This window comes from Pinus tabuliformis, chromosome 7 (genome assembly GCF_031772625.1).
Source record: "Pinus tabuliformis cultivar Carrire ecotype Pingquan chromosome 7, CPIR1, whole genome shotgun sequence".
In the NCBI taxonomy this organism is placed as follows: Eukaryota; Viridiplantae; Streptophyta; class Pinopsida; order Pinales; family Pinaceae; genus Pinus; species Pinus tabuliformis.
Window position 1 is genome coordinate 557,145,202 of NC_142293.1, and position 21,591 is coordinate 557,166,792.

The following is a 21,591-nucleotide window of genomic DNA, read 5'->3' on the forward strand; positions in this document are numbered from 1 at the left end:
ATAATCAAGCTTAAATTAAACCATTAAAAGTAGTGGGTTCTGAGACCCTTTTTACTAATGTACAACTTACATAAGAGACCTTTTGTTGGCCATAGTCGATCATTGTATACATTTGAGGTAATTTCTTACAAGTTGTTATGGCGACATGAAAGAAGTGTATGAATGTTAGGGGAAGTTCCCCAGGGTCGGTTGATCCTTGCAACTTTACCTAAATGTCCTACAGCCATACTCAAATGACCTCAAACATTTCATTTGCAGCAGCTTCCATTCCTGCCACGGGGACTTTGGCATTAAGGGCTACAAGTCCCTGCAAGTAGCCAAATACCCCATAAACCTTTGAGCAGTACTAAGGAGTCACGTGTACGACTGACATGGATTCTAGAACTATCAGCGTGTGGCAGGTGAGGTGGAACCTTCTCAGAAGCCTGCACCAAGCCCATGGTAGGAAATGGGTGTATGATCGCCTATGTTGCCATGCGAGGAATTCCCTACACAAGGGCAGGGAAGGCCTATGGGAATGAACCCGCTTAGCGCATCTAACACCCAATCTCGTGAGGGGTAACACCATGAAGTGCATTATATCGTTGTTAGCACAGCATCAAAGTTTTAGCAAAGAAGATCTAGAGGTCTACCCAACCTCTAAGATAAAGCCACAACTATGTAGATTAGTTGGAGAAGGCTTGTGCAGCGATAAGAGTTTCACTGTCAAGTGTTCATAGAGATCTTCATCTAATTTATTACATAACCAAGGATCAAGGTCCTCTAGCTGAGCCATGGCCAAGATCTAAATGAGATTGGTCGCAGCACGAAGAGACTAAGTCCTATTCTTAAGAGGGAGGATCAAGAAACTTTATCCCTTCATTGATCTAAACCCTGAACATGGAGACACCTCATTGACGTGCCATATATTTCCCTCGAATCTGATTGGATGAAGAAGTGAGGACATGGTTGGAATAGAACTCGAAAGGGTTAGTTGTTTGATAATATGAACAACTGTGATGATGTCAGCTGGATGTGATAGCTAACATGCCATCCCAGACTTCCTATGATTATTTGAGAGGCAATCTAATGTGGCCCAGAGGTGGGAACCCAAAGGTTCATTCCCTGAACTTTTATAACAGCACAAGCTAAGGAGCGTCGAGATAGAGGTGCAGGGATGATGTGACACATGACATGCTCTCGGCATTGTTGTTATTAGTGTGTGGGTTGGCCCACAACACACGTATTCCTGGATGCATAACTCAGAAGAATGAGAAGATGACATAATTGAAAACATCGGGTAAGGCCTAGCGGGATGATGTGAGAGGCATATGTGGTAGGGCCTGTTTCGTTGTGGTAATGCCAATTGTCGAGGACTGACCCATATAACACGTATTCTCACTAAGTTTCACCCAAAGGATTGTTTGTGCAGAAGAGTTGAAGGCATCAGGTAAGGCCCAACAGGATGACGCAAGCAGCTGCATGGTAAGACCAGCCTTAATGCTACGATGCTATTGGTCGGGAGTTGGCCCACTTGCCAAGTTAGCATCATGGGCTCATTCTGGGAATTATATATGAAATTATAGTGAATTAATTAAACAAGTTAGTTAATCAATTAAACAAATTAGTTATTAAATTAATTAATTAATTTAACAATTAATTGATTAATTAAACAAATTAATTGATTAATTAAACATCTTAATTAATTAAGTAAACAAATTAATTATTAAACAAATTAATTAGTTAATTGGTTTAATTAATTAATTACTCAAACTAATTAATTAATTAATTAGGGAATTAATTAAAACAAATTAATTAATTAATTAATTTAACAATTAATTAATTAATTAAACAAATTAATTGATTAATTAAACAACTTAATTAATTAAGTAAACAAATTAATTAAAAAAATTATGAATATTAACAAAATTGGAGATTGGCCGACCTAATTTCTTAGATTAATTTCTTTCATAACCTATATATATATAACCTTAAATATAGCTCATGGATACATCATTAATATCTCTAGAATATCTATTGTCGCAACCACTGATGATGGACTCACTTGGTAGTCTGAAATGTTGGGTTCATAAAACTCTATAACAGGTCATTCCTCCTCTAGTTAAAAGAGGAAAGTTATTCATAAGCGGCAGGAAGGTAAGCTAGCAGGATGACATAGGTTACGCCACGCAACAATACCCTAGTGGAATTGGCTATGGTGGCAGACATGAGTGGAAGACAGACCAATAGGAAGGGAAGTCATACAACCCCACTTCCATGCCAGCACGGTGGAAGAGCCTTGGCAGCTGGTAGGTGCTACTCTTTAGAGTGCGCTAGGAGGGACTTAGCTGGATTACGTAGGTCAGCCACATAGACCATCCATGCAAGCCTAGTGGTGATACTATTGGACGAAATCAGTCCCACAGCTAGATCAGACCGACTCTGTCGCCACGCAAAATAAAGTGGTGTTGTGAGGGAAGTTTTTGGGATGTTGTGGACCGGAAGTTATGCACGAAAATGGTGGATAAGCATTAGGCGAATGAGTAGATGGAATGGGGGGACCATTGTTTAGGTAAGCTTGGAACAAAGAGGTTAGCGTGGAACCTAACGTGTAGTTTGGGAAACTGTCAAGAAGGTAACACCGGGATAGGGAGGATGATTGTGTTGGCATACGGAACCAATCAGAGTGTAGGGGGCAGACCCCACGACACATGTAGCCTTGGAGATTGACCCTAATATGTTATAGAGAAGGCATTAACAATTGCACCAGTATGGGAGGGGCTATGAGTTAAGCTCGACCCTTGGTCATTTCATGAAGAATGTGAATAGGGGCTCAACAAAATAATGAAGCACACATAAAAGTGCCAGGCTTGGGAGCTCTGGCCTTGTGTCTGGCTTATGTTCGTTTGGCATAGAAACAAGACCAATGCCGCAGAGTCATTAGTAAAATGAATTTGGCTCACAAAGGGTTAGAGATGCTAAAAGCCTACGCGAATCAAAGAGGAAATAAGGTGAAAAAATTATATACCCCATCCCTTAAGGTGATAGAAGGGGTTGGGTACGTGACAACAAGGGAGAAGAATCATGACAAGCCTCCTTCAAAGCCTTGATCCCTTATTGGATGACAATCATTGAGTATCTGAAAACTATTAATCTAGTGATTTTCCTCACTATGGCTAATTCCAAGCCTTTCCACAAGGTGAGGTGCTCAGCTTGGTTGTTTGTTGTTGTACCTAGGCCCCATGCATATTGCAAAACAATTATTACTTCAAGGCTAAAAGAGACCCCACTTCCCCGAATGCACGTGTCCAGCCAGATGGTTAATGTGATGGGACAGAGGTGGGTTTAGAAGGGCCGCCACCTGCCCGCCCTGTACAACAAAGTTAATAACCAGTCGACGGATGATCATCGACATGTGGGCATCGCTGAGTTTAAGGGCTTTACTGCAGGCGACTTGGATACTACCAGTCTGTCCTTTGATATGTCTTTCACCTCACACGCTCTGATCTGCTCTGGATCTCGGCTCTCTTGAATGCCATAGTAATGGCGGGAGCAATTCGAGGCAGGGGAGAGGGTAATAAATCTAGCCTCCACCATGGGATCGTTCTGGAGCCTCTAATGTTGTGTTGGTCGGGTTATGGCCTGGTGAATGTTGGCTCAAGCGGCTTGATAGGTGCGACGAAGCTGGGTTCCTGCTCTGGTAGACCTGCGGAGCTGCCTCAGTCAGTTCCCTGGATTCTCTCTAAGGCTTTGGGCTCCCGTCTGGTTGTTCGCTTGATCGGCCTGTGTTCTGCTTCTGTGGTTGCTTGGTCTTGTTCCCACAAAGTCGTTGTTGCTTTCGTTATGCCCCGTCTTCGCCATAGGATGAGATGTCGCAGAGGCACCCCTCGGCGGGCGTCCTCTAGCCCGTCCTCCAATTCTCCCTCCAGCGATTTCATTTATGGCCATTACCCTCGCACTCGCAGTGGGAGAGGGCGTTTTCTTCTGCCCAGCCATTACCTTGAGCCCCGTCCTCCAGACTCCTCGTCCTCTCCCTCTTTCGGCTCTGCGATCTTCACTTTCAATTGCACCCTGAATCGTCCCATGATTACTGCTCATGTTTCGATGCTCTTTCTTGAGGAATCCCAGGAAATGGAAGAGTCCATCTCTCATCAGGAGGACCCTAGCTCAGTCTCTGTGCCGAATCCATGCTCTGCGCAAGCTCCGAAGGTTCCTGCGAGCAATGCTATTAACATGGTTATGGAGCCAGCGGCCCCGGGTCCATCTGTGAACGATGCTGCTCATGCTCAGGATCCGTCTGACATTGGCTGGTGCAGAATCGTGGAGGAGCCTCCAGATGCTTAGTTCATTCTCTGCAGCTTTGTCTCAGGTTATGCGGCCCATTATAGAGGGCATTTTTTTGTTACTGCTAATAATTTTTGTTAATGCTGATAAGCCAGGGTTCAAAATGCAAGTTTTTTGGAATCTTTGTAAGCTCAGTAAGGTCAAGAAGGTTAACACTGGTTCCCCTGCGTGGGATTGCATAACAGGGTCTCGTCCAAATTCTCTGTCTTGGACAATTTTTCTGTTTCTATCTGCCTCTCCTTCTGGGCAGTTGCCTTAGACTTCGGTCATGATGTAATTGTACACCTTTAATGTGAATAGAGTAGTTTTATTTAGAAAAAAAAAAAAAAAAAGAGACCCCACTTGCTCTACCTCCCGTACCACCCCTCAACGTTATTAATTTTACAAATAATTTTTTTTTTTTTAATGTCTTTATGTAAATTTAACACCAAATTCTATATCTTAAAAAAAAAAAAAAAACAAAACAAAACAAAACAAAAACTACTTCCTTTATTTAAAAAAATGATTAAATTGTTAGCTATAATATCGAGAAATTCATAAAGTTTATAGAAATGTTAATCCCTCAAAAACATTTCTCTATTTATACTTATATGCAATATCTTTTTTAATTAAAATTGTGTATATATTTTGGTAATTTAATTTTAAAAGCACATTAAAAATAATTTCAAATATTATATGCAATATATTTTTTTAATTCAAATTGTGTATATATTTTTCAAATTTAATTTCAAGAATTCATTAAAAACAATTTCAAATATTATATATAACAGATATTAAACAAATTATGAATGTCAATTTAAAGAATTGAATATCATTCTCATTCAATTTTAATATTAATAACCCATTCCCAAAACACGGTGATGAGATTAGTTAATAATATAACAAATATATCTCGATGATTATAATTGTTCCCATTTCTTTATTAAAATTATATATAAACAAATTGTATTATAATATTAAAGTGGATATAATTATATAATAAAATAAATTTTAAAAATGAATAATTTAAAAGTTATATATATTTAATAATTATTATAAATTTACAGAACAACAATAATTAATTTTATAAACCTTTTTTATAAGCATCTAGAGGTTATAGTGGTAAAAGTTGGAATTGAAATGAAATGTTAAAGATTGGAATAGACCCAACCGAACATGAATTGAAATGAAATGTTAAAGATTGGAATAAACCCAACCTAGATAAATCTAACTCCAGAAATTATAGTGGTAGAGATTGAAATCAAAATGAAGTGTTACATGTTGAAATAAAACTCATATAATGTAAAGACAAAACAAACTCTCCATGGTATGTAAGTAAAAGACCACCTCAATTACAGATATATTTAAAAAATTCACATATATAGATATATTTAAAAAGTTCACACTCCATTTTTTCTTATGGAAATATAGACCGTGTGAAACAATTACAATTATTTGCTCTAAATATCTCGTAGTTGTAAAGTTATTATAGATGGGATGAATGGAACATTCCGAATAAGAAACTACATTTTGAGATCAATATATCAAAATATAATTTCACAGCAAAGCTTTTTACATATATTTCTTAGAACAGTATAATCAAGTTAGTTTTTCTTCAAAGCGATTTACATATTTTTCTTTGGTTGTGGGTTATCGATAGGACAATCTTATTTCCCCTCTATTTTAAATTTTGTGACTGGTTTTTATATATTCAGCAGAACTGACCGATTATATATCTCCCACACACACAACACAACTATGAATCCTTAAAGGACTCTTCATACAACATTAATATTTTGACATTTCTCATCTGGTATTACGGGAATATATAAAACATAAACAAATGCTTAAAAGCCTTTTAAAAAGCAATGATCGCGAAATTTTTGTATGTAAATGATCTAATCAGCCTTTTAGATTACATTAACAGCGGAAATGCATTACTTTCAGACATTGATATGTACTTCTTGCACTAGTACGTGGTTAGGAGATGGGATATCCTCGGGATCTCGTTCAGGCTGCACCCATTTTCCAAACGAGTTGCGGACGAGTCCCTTGTTCTCCAATTGGTACCACATTCCTGGCACCATTTGCTTTGGCCTCAGCATGTCGGAGGCCTTGTTCACCAACGCCACGTCCCGTTTGGCATCCCCTCGGAATGGGGCGCACGAGCTGTCGAAGCCATCCAACAAATGAAGATATCCCTCCAAGTTGTGATACTCTGCAGGGTGGAGATTTTGTTTCAGAAAACGCCAACGTCGATGATCCAACTTGAGTTCCACTCCAACGTGAGCGTATGTCCACGGGAAACGGTCAAGCAACGGCTTCACCAGTCGCTCGAATTTTTCCATCCTTTCGTTGAAGATGATCCCGGGCATCTTGGGGACCATGTCCTGTTTGCTCACCACGCGCAGAACCTTCACCCCCATCGCCTCTAATCTGTCTTTGAAATCCCAGTTGCCCACTTTCGGAGCTCCGAAAGAGAACACAGTCACAGGGACGTTCCTGTCGGGATCGGCTTTGTGCGAATTGAAGCCCTTAGCTGCGACCTCGTAAGCGCTGAGCAGAGCGAGGGCACCACCGAGGCTGTGGCCGGTCATGGTGATACTCACGTCTTCTCCTTTCTGCGTATACACATCCACCAGGCGGCCGAGCTCCTTCATTGTCTGCTCGGACGCGCTGAAGTTGTTGTATCTCGTGTTGTGGTCCTTTGAGGTATATATGCTCAGAAACCCTCGCTCCACCTTCACTGATGAATTCTCGTGCAGGCTCCCCACCTCTCCCATGGGATGGAGAATATCCTGAAAATCCTCCATCCACTTGAGCCGCGTCACAGTCCCCCTCCATGCCACCACGATGTCTCGCCTCCCCAGGCGCCTCACCTCCTCGTCTGTGCTCACCGCAACGTATCCAATCCAGTTGGAGTCCCTGCTCCATGTATTGTCGTCCATGGAAGATGGTCGGCCAAACCATTTAGGGAGGTGAATGTCCGACATGGCGTAGAGACCTTGGTGATGTTGTAACCCGTGTTGTCCAGCCCCACCTTGTGGAACATCTTGTCTGGCCCGTATCGGCAGCTTCCGCAGTATTTAGAATGTGGCTCAAAGTCGAATGCATCGTAGGTGGCCTGTGCAAACTCGCCGTATCTCACGATTTCTCGCCTCAGATTCGGATGCAATCGATCGCCAACAAGCCCTGCCCAGTTTTCTGATCCCTGATACTGTCGCCAGTTCTCCTGGCCGAGGGATTCTTTGGGCGAGAGCGGGAGAATTTCCTGCACGGGATTAAGGGTCCCAAAATTTTCGTGGTCGCCAGGGATGATCGACCGGGCAATCGGCCTGTCGACGACCTTGATGTCAAGAGACAAATCAGGTGGCTGGGCGGTCTGTTGGGCTTTCTCCACCGCCCGTACGAGAACAGGCGACCACCGCTTCTGTTTTACGGACGAAAGTAGATCGGAGGGGTTACATAGATTTACATATGGCTGGCAGACGAGAGCCTTCGGCAGTGTCGATTTCTTAGTGAAGAGAATGCAGTCACCAGAAGTAGCAGCCGGAATATGGCTGGGATTTGTTGCACGAAACGGCGGAGCGTGAGATAAGGAGATGTGCGCCGATTCAATCATGGCGAGAGCGTATGGAAAGAGGGGTTTCGATTGTGCGGAGTTGAAGAGAGATTGCAATGTGAGAGAACGAGCACGGCCTCCAATTGAAGGCAGAAGCAGCCGTTTTAAAGGAAAAATGAAATTAGTGTGAACGCGTATAATGTTTGGGGAAGAGGTTGTTCCATAAAGTGCCGCGTAATCTTCAGGCTGTTCCATAAATGGCTAGCTTTCCCGGTAGTATCGATGAAACTACTTATAAATCGATTCCAAATACCAATTTTAATTATAAATTTTAAAAATATTTTAACCTGAGTTTATAAATTCTTAAATTCTGCAATGCAATCCCATTAAAATCAGCTACCATATATTAACATGAATTACCATTCAAATTCTTAAAATCTGCATTCCAATAAAAACATGAGTTACCATACTGAATGGTAGTGACTTACAAATATTTAGTGGTGGGTTTCCATGCGCTTCTTGACCATTTTGAAGTTGTGACCCCTCAGTGTACGCAGTCATCGGTCGAATGCTTCAAAGAAAAAGACATCTTCTCTTAAAATTCTTAAAATCTTCCATGCAATCCTATTAAAATCAGCTACCATATATTAACATGAATTACCATTCAAATTCTTAAAATCTGCATCCCAATAAAAACATGAGTTACCATACTGAATGGTAGTGACTTATAGATATTTAGTGGTGGGTTTCCATGTGAACACACGAATTCGTTCCGTGCGCTTCTTGACCATTTTGAAGTTGTGACCCCTCAGTGTAAGCAGTCATCGGTCGAATGCTTCAAAGAAAAAGACACCTTCTCTTAAAATTCTTAAAATCTTCCATGCAATCCTATTAAAATCAGCTACCATATATTAACATGAATTATCATTCAAATTCTTAAAATCTGCATTCCAATAAAAACATGAGTTACCATACTGAATGGTAGTGACTCACAGATATTTAGTGGTGGGTTTCCATGTGAACACACGAATTCGTTCCGTGCGCTTCTTGACCATTTTGAAATTGTGACCCCTCAGTGTACGCAGTCATCAGTCGACTCAGATTTCAGTCAAATTCTCTGGTCCAAATTTTTAAGACCGCGCGTTATCATTGACTTCCAGTGAAGCATAATCAGAGTTCCATGGAAATTGCAGTACATAGCCACACTAAGATTCCATCGTCCTATTTTTCTACACCGCCCTTAATCATTGACTTCTATAACGCTTTTCCGAGTCTCTTACCTTTTGCTCTCTAAAATTTTTCTACACCGCCCTTAATCATTGATTTCTATAACACTTTTCCCAGTCTCTTACCTTTTGCTCTCTAAAATGTTATTTTCATATTAATTTTTATTATAATAATTCTTCATATTAATTTTTATTATAATAGTTTACTAACAAAATCGCATTAGTAAATGTGATTATATAAAATTAAACATGAATATTAATATGAATTACCATTCAAATTAATTAGGATATGTTTGAGGATTTTTCTGAGAAAATCCCAAAAAACACACAAATAAAACTCACACAGAGGCAATGCTCTGTTTCACCTCCACAGGATCTTTTTGCACAGGGAAGCTTAAAAAATTTTACTGAGGAACAGAGTATTTCACCACCATAAAAACATTTCTATTGATTAAAACAAAATCACTGATACATATTTCATCCTCATTGCTGGGAGGGATTCACCAAAAATACGTTCAACAAAACATTTACTCTGTTTCCACATGAGAATTTACTGTGCTGGGTAAAATTCTCATTTACATTCACTGCTGTGAAAACATATTACTTACTGGTGTAAAACCTTCTTTTACATACTGCTGTAAAAACAAAATTTACACAGGCTTGCAAAACATATGCGCTCCTCTCTGTTTTTTTTCATGCACTGTTGTGCAAATTCTCTCTGTTCTTTTTTGCTGCCCCCGAGCTCTCACATATTACAAAAAGTCAACCAAAAAAAATATACGAGCTCCTTCTTCTTTTTGGATATTACATTGAGTAAAAACAAAAAAAAATTAACACAAAGTCCATGCTTTTCTTTAAATGCACCATACCTATCTTTAAGTTCTCCATACGTTTGTGCATAAAAGAAATATTAAAAATAAAATATTTACCAACCATCCTACGAACACATTTAATTTCATTAAATTACTTTAATGGCGGTCAACCCAAAATCTTTTACTCCACGCAACATTAACTTGATGCAGGGCCGTATGCAGCTTCAGACAATCGACAGTGGAGAGCGTGGGAGCAGATCTGACGGTGGAGGAGAATATCGGAAGGCATTACATAACTGAACAATACATCCCGATATGTCAGAGATGATGACGTATGGGAAGAGCCACGCGTCTGCACCAAATTTTATCGGAGTCAAAAATACGGAAACCACTTTTACGCAAAAGCGGTCCGATATGCATAAAATGGTTTATGGTTTTGCTGAGCGGTTTTTGGGCATTGTACGTCAGCGCAGTTTAAATTACATATTCAACAGGATATGAATATTAACCTGAATTACCATTCACATTCTTAAAATCTGCAATCCACTTAAAATCAACTACCGTATGTCAACGTCAGTTACCATATTTAAGGGGAATGAGTTATACATATTCAGTGGTGGGTTTGCAGGTGAAGACACAAATTTAGGATCAAGCTCCATAAAAGTCGGTCCATGCGCTTCTTGACTATTTCGACGAATCTTGTTTCAAAGAAAAAGACATTTCGACGACTCTCATAAAACCGAAAAAAAACCGAGAATGAGAGAACATGCTCCAGAAGGAAATTGCAGAAGAAAGCCACATGAAGATTCTCTGGTCCAAAATTTTAACACCTAGCGTTATCATAGACTTCCAGTCAACCATAATCAGATTTCCATGGAAATTGCAGTACATAGGCACACTAAGATTCCATCGTCCTATTTTTCTACACCGCCCTTCATCATTGACTTCTATAACGCTTTTCCGAGTCTCTTACCTTTTGCTCTCTAAAATGTTATTTTCATATTAATTTTTATTATAATAGTTCTTCATATTATTTTTTATTATAATAGTTTATTAGCATAATCACATTAGTAAATGTCGTTGGTATAAAATTTATATCAATCAACCATATTAATAAATGTGGTCGATATATAGGAATAGTAATTATTTAATATTAAATAATACTAGTAATTCCCTACAAAAGTGCAAAGGTACACCAAAAAAAAATGAAGATTTGGGAAGATCATTTAAAAACTTTTAAGTTTAAAACAGTAAATATTATATAAATATCGTCTTGGAGCTAGTGACTCATTCCCCAAGCCACAAAATGGGTCCTCGTGCTAGATTCCATTAATCTAGTCCACACTACTTCAAGAATGAGGCTAATGTTCTTGCTAAAAAAAAAGCACAAAATATGTTGGATTACAAAGAGCAACCTTCTACTTCACTGATTGCTTACTCGTAGAAGGGAATTTTCTATTGATCACATAAAGCATGATGATTACAATGAACCCGATGAATGGTATTTATCCTTTTCGACTAATGACTCACCTTGACGTGCACTGACATGCAACCACACGTCTATCACGTAACTCGACTTGGCTAACACTCAAATACTCGATTACTCAGTGAAGTGACTCTCTATGTTTAGCTAACTCCTCATGCATGAGTAATTATCTTATTTTAACACTCCCCCTTAATTACGACTGCTAAACTAAAACATGACTCATGACAACTCAAACATGTCTGCTGGCCTATGTCTCAGCTAGGCTTACAACACCCAAGTTTCTTCTATGAAACTCAAACACATCTTGTGCTAATGACTTAGTAAATATATCAGCCAATTGATCACCAGATTTACAAGGTTTCAAGTGAACTTCTACATTTCTCAAAAGTTCTCTAATAAAGTGATATCTAGTATCAATATGCTTGCTCTTCTGATGAAACACACTATTCTTGGATAGTGCAATCGCTGAGGTGTTGTCACAATATATTACTATTGATCCTTGTTGTTTCTACTTGAGTCCATCAAATACTCTTCTTAACCATACTGCTTGACATGTCGCTGATGTTACTGCTACATATTATGTTTCTGCTAACGAAAGTGTCACAATGGGTTGCTTCTTAGATGCCCCTGAAATCACGCCTAAACCAAGGTAGAACAAAGAACTAGAAGTGCTCTTCCTATCATCCAAACTACCTGCAAAATCACTATCTGTGTATCCAATCAAATCCTTCTTTTCTGTGCTTGCATACATTATGCCACAATCTCTAGTTCCTGTTATGTATCTCATAATTCTTTCTCCTGCACTCCAATGTGTGTCTTTTGGAGTCTCCATAAATTTGGAAATCAAACTCACTCCTTGCATGATATCTGGTCTTGTAGCTGTGAGATACATGAGGCTGCAAACCAATCTTTTGAATAGAGTTGGATAGACATTTGATCCTTCATCATCCTTGCTTAACTTTGTACTTGTTGCAACTAGTGTAGGGACAAGTTTGCAATTTTCCATCCTAAATCTTTTCAACAGATCTTTGGCATATTTATTTTGACAAATAAAAATTCCTTTTTCAAATTGCTCAACTTCTATGCCAAGAAAATACTTCATGAGACCAAGATCTGTCATCTCAAATTCTTTCTCATGACTGCTTTAAATTCATCTATCTCAAAATCACTTGTAAAAATCATGTCATCAACATATAAGAAAACAATCAAAATCTGTCCATGCTCATTTACCTTCGTGTACAATGTAGGCTCAATGTTGCTTCTGCAAAATCCATTCTTGATCATGTAGCTGTCGATTCTACTATACCAAGCTCTAGGCACTTGTTTCACTCCATACAGCGCTTTCTTCAACCTATAAAATTTGTCTTCGTTACATTCAACTTCATATCCTGGAGGCTACTGCACATAAATTTCTTCTTCCAGAATTCCATTCAAGAAAGCTGATTTCGCATCCATCTGATATACTTTCCACTTGTTCTGAGTTGTTGTAGCTAGAAATGCTCTTACAGTATCCAATCTGGCTACCAGAGCAAACGTTTCTCCAAAATCTATTCCTGATTGCTGCGAGAATCCTTTTGCTATAAGTCTTACTTTAAATCTGTCAATTTCACCTTTCTCATTCAACTTTGTCTTGTACACCCACTTCACACTAATGAGATTTTTGTCCTTTGGTAAATCAATCAAATCCTATGTGCCATTCTTTTCAATAGCTTCAATTTCTTCATCCATGGCTTGCACCCAATTTTCATCTCTGATTACTTCTTCAAATGAAGAAGGTTGGAATGACAACAATGCAAAATTTGAACTAACATCCAAATCATCATAAATATCTTTCAAACTTCTCATCTTTCTCTTACCATTGCTTGATTCATCACCTGATTGATTGTTGGGAGAATCTTGATCTGTTGATCTGCTTGAAGATCCATGCTGCTCTGAAAATCTTGGAGTCCTTGTTGGTGTGTCTCTGTTTGGTGTCTTCACCTATGATTCTTGCTGCTCCTTTTCTGCTACATCATCTTCTTCCATCAGTGGCACTTGTGCATCAACTGTTTTGTCTACAGTTCCATTCCACGACTCTTGTTCTTTGAACACAACATCTCTGCTAATTATGGTCTTCTTTGTGACAAGGTTATACAATTTGTAAGCTTTTGATTTCTCACTATAACCAGTGAATATGCATTTTTCACTTTTATCATCCAATTTGCCTCTTCGCTCCTTAGGCACATGTGCATAAGCTACACATCCAAATACTCTGAGATGAGATACACTGCAAGACATACCTGACCATGCTTGTTCTGGTACTCGTTCATCACACTCTTTGTAGGAGATCTGTTGATCACATAAATAGCACATGCAACTGCTTCTGCTCAATACTCATTAGACAATTTTCTTCCTTTCAACATGCTTCTTGCCATGTTCATAATTGTCTTGTTCTTTCTCTTTGCTACACCATTTTGCTGCGGTGTGTACCTGTTTGTAAACTGTATTCTAATTCCATGTTGTTTGCAATAATCATGGAATGCCTTTGAGTCATATTCTCCACCACAGTCTAACCTCAATACCTTGATCTGTCGATCACTTTGGTTCTCTGTTAAGGCTTTGAATTCTTTAAACTTTGCAAAAGTTTCAGACTTCTACTTCAAGAAGTAAACCCAAGTCTTTCTATTGTAGTCATCAATGAAAGTGAGGAAGTAACAACTTCCACCAATTGACTGTGTCCTCATAGGTCCACACAAGTCTGTATGCACTAACTCAAGAGGTTGCTTTTCTCTATATGCAACTCCCTTTGGAAAACTTTCACAGTGTTTCTTTCCCACGATACAACACTCACAAGTGCTAGTAGGTTCTTTGATGGGAGGTAATCCTTTGACCATCTGTTTCTATTGCAACAATCTTAAACCAAAAAAGTACAAGTGTCCAAATCGAAAGTGCCATAACTAGCAATCATCAGAACATGCAACTGCAAAATAACTCACCTAACCACTATAATTCAAAATTAGAGGAAAGAGTCTATTCCTCGTCATCTACACCTTTGCTATCAGTTGCTTGCTTGGGGGCTTGTCATACATAACAATTTCTTGACCTTAAAATATAACTTTGTATCCTTTCTGTGTCAATTGACCAACACTTAACAAATTATGTTTGAGACTAGGAACATAATATACCTCTGAGATTGTCTTCAGCCCCCCCTACTTGGTCAGAATGATGACCACTCCTTTGCCATCTACTACCACAGTCTTATCAGTCCCCAACTTTACCTTTGTTTTCACAGATTGATCGAAATTTGCAACCAAATCCTTGTTGCTTGTCATGTTGTTACTGCAACCACTATCTAACAACCACACACTAGCAGAAGGTTCATGCATGGTATGTCAAGCTAGGAAAATGGAGTTAGTACTCTCTATAGTGACATTAGCTCTTTGGTTCCCTTGATCAGCTACCTTCTTTTTGCAATCACAAGCATAGTGACCAAATTTATTGCAATAATAGCATCTCACCTTTGATTTGTCAACTCTTTGATTATTGTTGAAGCTTATGTAGTTTCTTCCACTTGCATGTTCATGCTCTTCTCGGCCATCTTTCTGACCACCATATCTTCCACTTCGTCCTCTGCCTCTCGATCTACTTTTGCCTCGACCTCTGTCTCTTGAAATAGAAACTTAACTCTTGAAAGGAGTCTCTAAAGTGGAATCCTTATTTGTGTCTATCCTTGCCTCATGTGATAGAAGTGATCTCATCAACTCATCAACTGTCAATGATGCCAAATCTTTAGCTTCTTCTATGGCTGCTACCACAACATCAAATTTGGTAGACAAAGATCTAAGGACCTTCTCAACCACTGTTTGATCTTTAATTTCTTCACCATAAATCTTTAACTGATTTACGACAGTTATGACCTGATTCATGAAAGAATCGATGTCCTCTGTTTCCTTCATCTGCAGACTTTCAAAATCTCTCCTAATATTCTGCAACTTAACAATATTGACTTTGGCCATACCTTTATAGTTTTTCGCCAAAGTATCCCTTGCTACTTTTGATGAAGACATGATCATAATATTTTGAAACACTGCTCGGTCCACTCCCTGTTGAATACGCTGCAACGCATGTGCATTCTTCTTCTTGTCTTTCTTCCATTGTTCCCCTTTGTATCACTGACAACTTGTTCTTCTTCTTCATTCTTAGGTTCTGAAAACCCAAACTTGACATAATCCCAAACATCATGTGCCCACAATGTGGTCACCATCTTAATGGCCCACACATCATAATCTTTCTCTGTAAACTATGGAAACTAGGGTTGAAAATTTCAAAAAACCATCTTTCTCCAAAAATTTCTCTTTGAAAAAACCCTAAAATTCTCCTTTTGTAAATTTTATAAAAAAATAACCATTTCAATAAAACTCTATTTTTTTTTTTTATTTGGTAAAAAATTTAAAAGAAAGAAACTTTTTGCAAAATAAATCTTTTTCAAAAAATACCCTTGTAATAAAGCCCCTAAGTTTTTTCAAAAACCTTAAAAAAAATACTAACACTCACACCTTTAAATAGCCAATCCAACGAATTTAAAAAAAAATAAGTGGCTTCTGTTTAATAAAGCTTCCCACTCAACGAATATGTAGTCAACGCATATGAATGGTACGCGATAAACACCGTGTACGATCCAGAGCAGGGCGTTAATGCTTTAACGCTTCAAAAAATCACGGAACTCGCGTGCATGCAAATTGCTATAAGTTTTTGAGTATTAACGCGGTTCGGACCGCGTTATAGTGCCCTGTGTATAACCCGTAGGATGCTTTAATGCTAAAACCAGCAGCTAAAAAAAATTCCTCTCACACGGATCACTACGAATCAGTTCTTCTGTGTATAACCCGTAGGATGCTTTAATGCTAAAACCAGCAGCAAAAAAAAAAAATCCTCTCACACGGATCACTACGGATCAGTTCTTCTTCTGTGTAACCTTGCTCTGAGACTAATTTGTTGAAAAGACTCTTCAAAGCGTGAATTCACACACTAGCTGCGGCTCTTCTATTTATCACATAAAATATGATAATTACAATAAATCCGGTGAAGAGTATTTATCCTTTTCAAGTAATAGCTCGCCTTAAAATGCACTCTATATGTTTAACTAACTCCTCATGCAAGAATAATTATCTTATTTTAACATCATCTCTTCACCTCTACTATCACTGCAACTCTTCACCTCTACTATCACTGCAAGCCACAACCCCATGCCTCATATCTCTTTGGAACTGAATCTCTGAGAGGATAGATGGATCTGAATGCTTAGTCGCTGGTTGATTCAATTTGCTGGGCAGTGTGAAACCCCAACACCAATCTCTATGGCAAGACTTCATAAGCAACACAGAGCTGCTACCAATGTGTTTAATTGTATGGAAAGTGCAACACGGTGTTTCAGACACCAAACGACCTCAAGAACCAGAGGCACATTTAGTGTCTTTGGTGCAAATAATTATTGCTCGATTTCTGGTCACTATCAACAATGGGATGACAAGGGCACAAATGTATGAATGGTTGATCTGCATAGACTGTAATGGCATACAAATTCTTGTTTTCTTCTCTGCAGGTCCAGGCTTGTTTTCTGCTCGATACGATGCGTATAAACCCTGCGATGTCGTGGTCAGGGTCAAGTCTATCAATCCTGCAACAAGATTTTCCACCCAACCATCTAGCCGCAATGTTCATTTTGTTGATGTATGCAGAATCACTATTCTCTAGGGGTTACTACCATGGAATGTGTTCATCGGCAACACTTCAATGGCCTCCTTAACCAGCCATCCCAAATTAGATTATATATGTAAAAATACTCTTGCAACGACAGCCATGGAAGCGGAAGCGGAGGAGGCGGAGCAGGGCGAGGAGAAAGGCGTTGGCTTCGAGCGTAAGGCGATTGGGGAGTATCAGTCGGTCTGAGCCGCGAGATTCCGGAATGCAATGTGCTAAAAACTGTGCAACCTGGTAAAAACTAATTGAACTTGGGAGGAAGAAAATTGAAGTATCTCATTAGCTAAATCTACCCAGCCCCAAGCCTCCAGAAAAACACTTTTAAGTTTCAATATAATTAAATAACTATAAATTAAATGGTAGAAAAGTATACTGATGGATATCAATATTTATTAACCATTTAATTAAATATAACTATATAAATTATATACTTCTATTCTATTCTCTTATAAATTTTTTAAATAAAATTTTAATAATACAAATACATTAAATACAATCGTAGCAAACTATAATTAGATACAATCCTCCCGGATGCATTGATACGAAATTTCTCAATAAAGCTTTACTATTTATAAAGCACCTGGTGCACACATCTTCACAAAACTTCATCTCTGCGGGAACAAACTATACACCAACTTCAAAAATCATTTTCAATATGTATGGAATACTATTATTATTCCTAAAGTTGATGAAATAGTAAGTTTCTATTTACTAACTACTATTATTAGTCCCTGCCATCTGGCATCCGGCAGGGACTATAGTAATCGTTCCAGACGGAGATAGCATTAGTTCGATGTGTTATTCGGTTGTTATCCTAAAGTTTGGAAATACTCTGTGCGGGGATATGCCTAAGTTTCATTCGCACCTTAGCTTGGCCATGTTATTTGGCCTCTTCCCGAGGCGGAAGAGGCTCGACCATAGCTTAAAAGCTATAAGCGTGGTGCATTTTCGCTAACCGTCACGGGTGTCTGGTTTTAATGTTAGCATTACTTCCGCCCGGGTATGCGAAGGTTTAATAAAGCTCCGTGTTCCCTGTTACAATGTTCTGCATTGGCATTGGCAGCTGGTGCATGCCATGATGCACCATGGTTCAACAGCTGTGAGATGAAATCTGCATGAACTATATTGAACTTTTCCGTGATTATATCGTCATTGTCGTCCAGATCTGCCTGCCATCTGGCATCTGGCAGGGACTATAGTAATCGTTCCGGACGGAGATAGCATTAGTTCGATGTGTTATTCGGTTGTTATCCTAAAGTTTGGAAATACTCTGTGCGGGGATATGCCTAAGTTTCATTCGCAACTTAGCTTGGCCATCTTATTTGGCCTCTTCCCGAGGCGGAAGAGGCTCGACCATAGCTTAAAAGCTATAAGCGCAGTGCATTTTCGCTAACCGTCACGGGTGTCTGGTTTTAATGTTAGCATTACTTCCGCCCGGGTATGCGAAGGTTTAATAAAGCTCCGTGTTCCCTGTTACAATGTTCTGCATTGGCATTGGCAGCTGGTGCATGCCATGATGCACCATGGTTCAACAGCTGTGAGATGAAATCTGCATGAACTATATTGAACTTTTCCGTGATTATATCGTCATTGTCGTCCGGATCTGCGATGTAGGAGAGAATAAACTTGATGCCTTTGGCGACCTGTTTAGCAGTTGGGCACGCGCAGCAAAGGGGCGCAACGAGTTTAATTCCAGGCGTTAAATCGTTAATGTCGTACCTTGGATTCTGCTCTCGCATGGCCTGGCAGGTCGTGAGGCCCTCAAATGTCTGGTTCGCGATATTGATCTACAGATCGTTGTGCTGAACAGGGTATGTGAGGTTAGCCTGCGAGAAATTGCCGGTTAAGGCGGTGGAACTGCTCGATCTCAATATGATGCTGGTAGAGCTCGATATGATGCTGGTAGCTCTGAACCTGGTCCTGTCGCTGCGGTGGAGATTGAATGAAAACCAATGCTCTCTTTGCTATCACCTCGCCCGGAGACGGATCCTTTAGTTCGAAAGCCTATTGATTCGGAATCAGTTGTATTTGAACCAGTGGTTGGGCTAGCTCTGGTAGTAGCTTTCTGTCTAGCTCACGAGAGTTGCTTTCAGGTATGGCAGCCTCTATGAACTACCCCTTTACTTTAGTTACTTTTTCACCTGCTAGAAGAACTAGATCTGGTAGCGGAGCCCTGTATCTTCACCTTCTTTCAGACAGGATTTCATATTAGTGGAGCTGCTTGCTGCTTTTGAAATAGATCTTGCTAGGAATAAAGGGCATATGAAAAACTTACCTAGAAGGCTTGATGACGACACTGATATCATGGAGGATTGTTAGGATTGCAAGATCTTCATGTAGTTAAGAAATCCCTTCTCTTTGACGGCAAGATCTTCATGTAGTTAAGAAATCCCTGGGCCATGGCATATCACCGGCGTCGCTTGCACAGTCACAGATTGTTGGCCGAGATCAGGTTGGGTTCGAACCTGCGACGACGAATCTAAGAACTCCTCCCCGGAGGCTGGGATGTCCCATGAACGAGACTCTGTAAGAGGCTGGGATGTGATGAAAGCCGCCACCATTCCATGTGCTCTCCATAGCCGGGCTATTACTTCCTTTCATTTCAGTGTTTTGAATATATTGGTGGGATTTATCAGCCCCGCACAGAGCCCTGTTGAACAAAGATTTCCAGGTACTCTAGTTAGTCAGAGACGAAAATTTCTGTAAATGAATTAAAACCTGGTCATTTTCTTCAAATTGAAGCCATTGTTGTCCCTAGGGCTTAAAATTGACTGTTGACAATGTTATAATATAGTCTAAATTTTTTGAGATTCCGCAATAGATTTTGGTGGATCTAATTACCATATCTTGTTTTTGGAAATAAAATAGAACACGATGAGAAATGTTCTCTGGAAACTAACTAGGTTCCCCAACCCATGCTACAGAGTTCTGGAGCACCGATAAATATCGCCTGCTGAGCAACCCAATTGCCAAACCTCTGCAAGTCGTCTTCGTCCACCAAGGTAACTGCAATTGCCGGAGCTGAAGAGATCATCGAAGCAGCAATGGGTTTGGTATCAGAATGAGCCAAAAAAACGGCTCAGCCACTGCTAAACACTGCATGCAATTCACAGATTATTCCATTTTTCTGAAGGCATGGAATTTGTTGTCTAACAGCGCAAAGAAAGCAAGCCGTTCACAACATCACCTACCTCCTCCCAAGTCATTAACTGCACGAAGCCATTCAAATAAGCCATTAACTCAAGTGGTTCACCCACTGCACACAGAAATTGGTTCACCCGCTGCGCACAGAAGCCATTCATTCACTGCATGAATTGTGCCATTGGGATTTTCCGTCGGGACTTGGATGAACCCAGAACAGGAAGAAGAGGAAGATATGGGGGAATTGGTTGAGTCACCACAGATTGATATGTCTCTGGCTTTTCTGTACCGTCAGGATCAACACACAGGCTGAAACATCCCAGGTATTCCTATACGGCATATACTGGATGGTTCTTTGATTTCTTATCTTTACTTACAACGTATTCCAGCTTCGTCGCTCGATCATGGCGATCTTAGGGTGCAGGTAACGCGACACTTGGTATCCATGCGGTAGCATGAAGTCCAGCGGTCCAGCTATGGCGACTTTTATATATTTATATATTCTAATTGTCATATTATTTTATTTAATAATTTTTTATATAACTTTTAATTATTCGTTTTTTCTTTTTATTACTAGCCTGTTTATTACCACGTCCGTATTTGCCCAGTCTTGATCCGACCATCTCTCGTTAGACTCTCGGTTTCTTGCCATGGGTGTGTAAAACACACCCTCATTGATTCTTTTGAGCAGATCTGCTGAATCCATCTCGGCAGGTTGATTGCCATGGGCTGAGTTGTAAGCATACATTGAGTTGTTGCTGAAACAGTAAAGATTGCGTGTTTGTATCCTTACGTTTAAGTTGGAACTATGTTATTGGTATTACGGAATCTCGGGTGCGGCGCTTAATGCTGCAGTGGGTTCTGAAGATCCAGTGATAGTTTTACGGTGTTAAATTTGCTCTTTAATGTTAAGACTGGCATCTTCACCTTAAAGGGAGCAATATTCTCACAACGCTTTACGGGTAGGTAATGTGTTTTCGTGTTCTCTTAACAGATGTCAGAGTGCTAGGACTTTGCAGCCAGTTAGAGCTACTGCAACAGAGGCCCCTCCTAGAGTTCAAAGTAAGTACTAGCAAGCCCATTCTCTGTGTTGTCTTCTTTAGAACTAGAACAGGAAATAAATCAGATTGACAGATTTTGTCGTGGGCAATGTCTTGCATTTGGATTCAGTAATTACTAAAAAAATTTAATCATTCATTATTTTTGCAGGATCCTCGGGAAAGGAGAGGACCAAGATAGGAATAAATGGTGAGTACCTTTACTTATTGTTTCCTATGTATAAATATTCTAATCAGATTGTGATATGTAACCCACACTGAGAAT

General features: G+C 39.5%; 1 pseudogene; it reads right to left on the reverse strand.

The window, feature by feature from the left end:
- Window positions 1-6,182: 6,182 nt before the first annotated feature.
- LOC149248591 (phospholipase A1-Igamma1, chloroplastic pseudogene) lies at window positions 6,183-7,995 on the reverse strand (annotated as a pseudogene).
- Window positions 7,996-21,591: the final 13,596 nt, after the last annotated feature.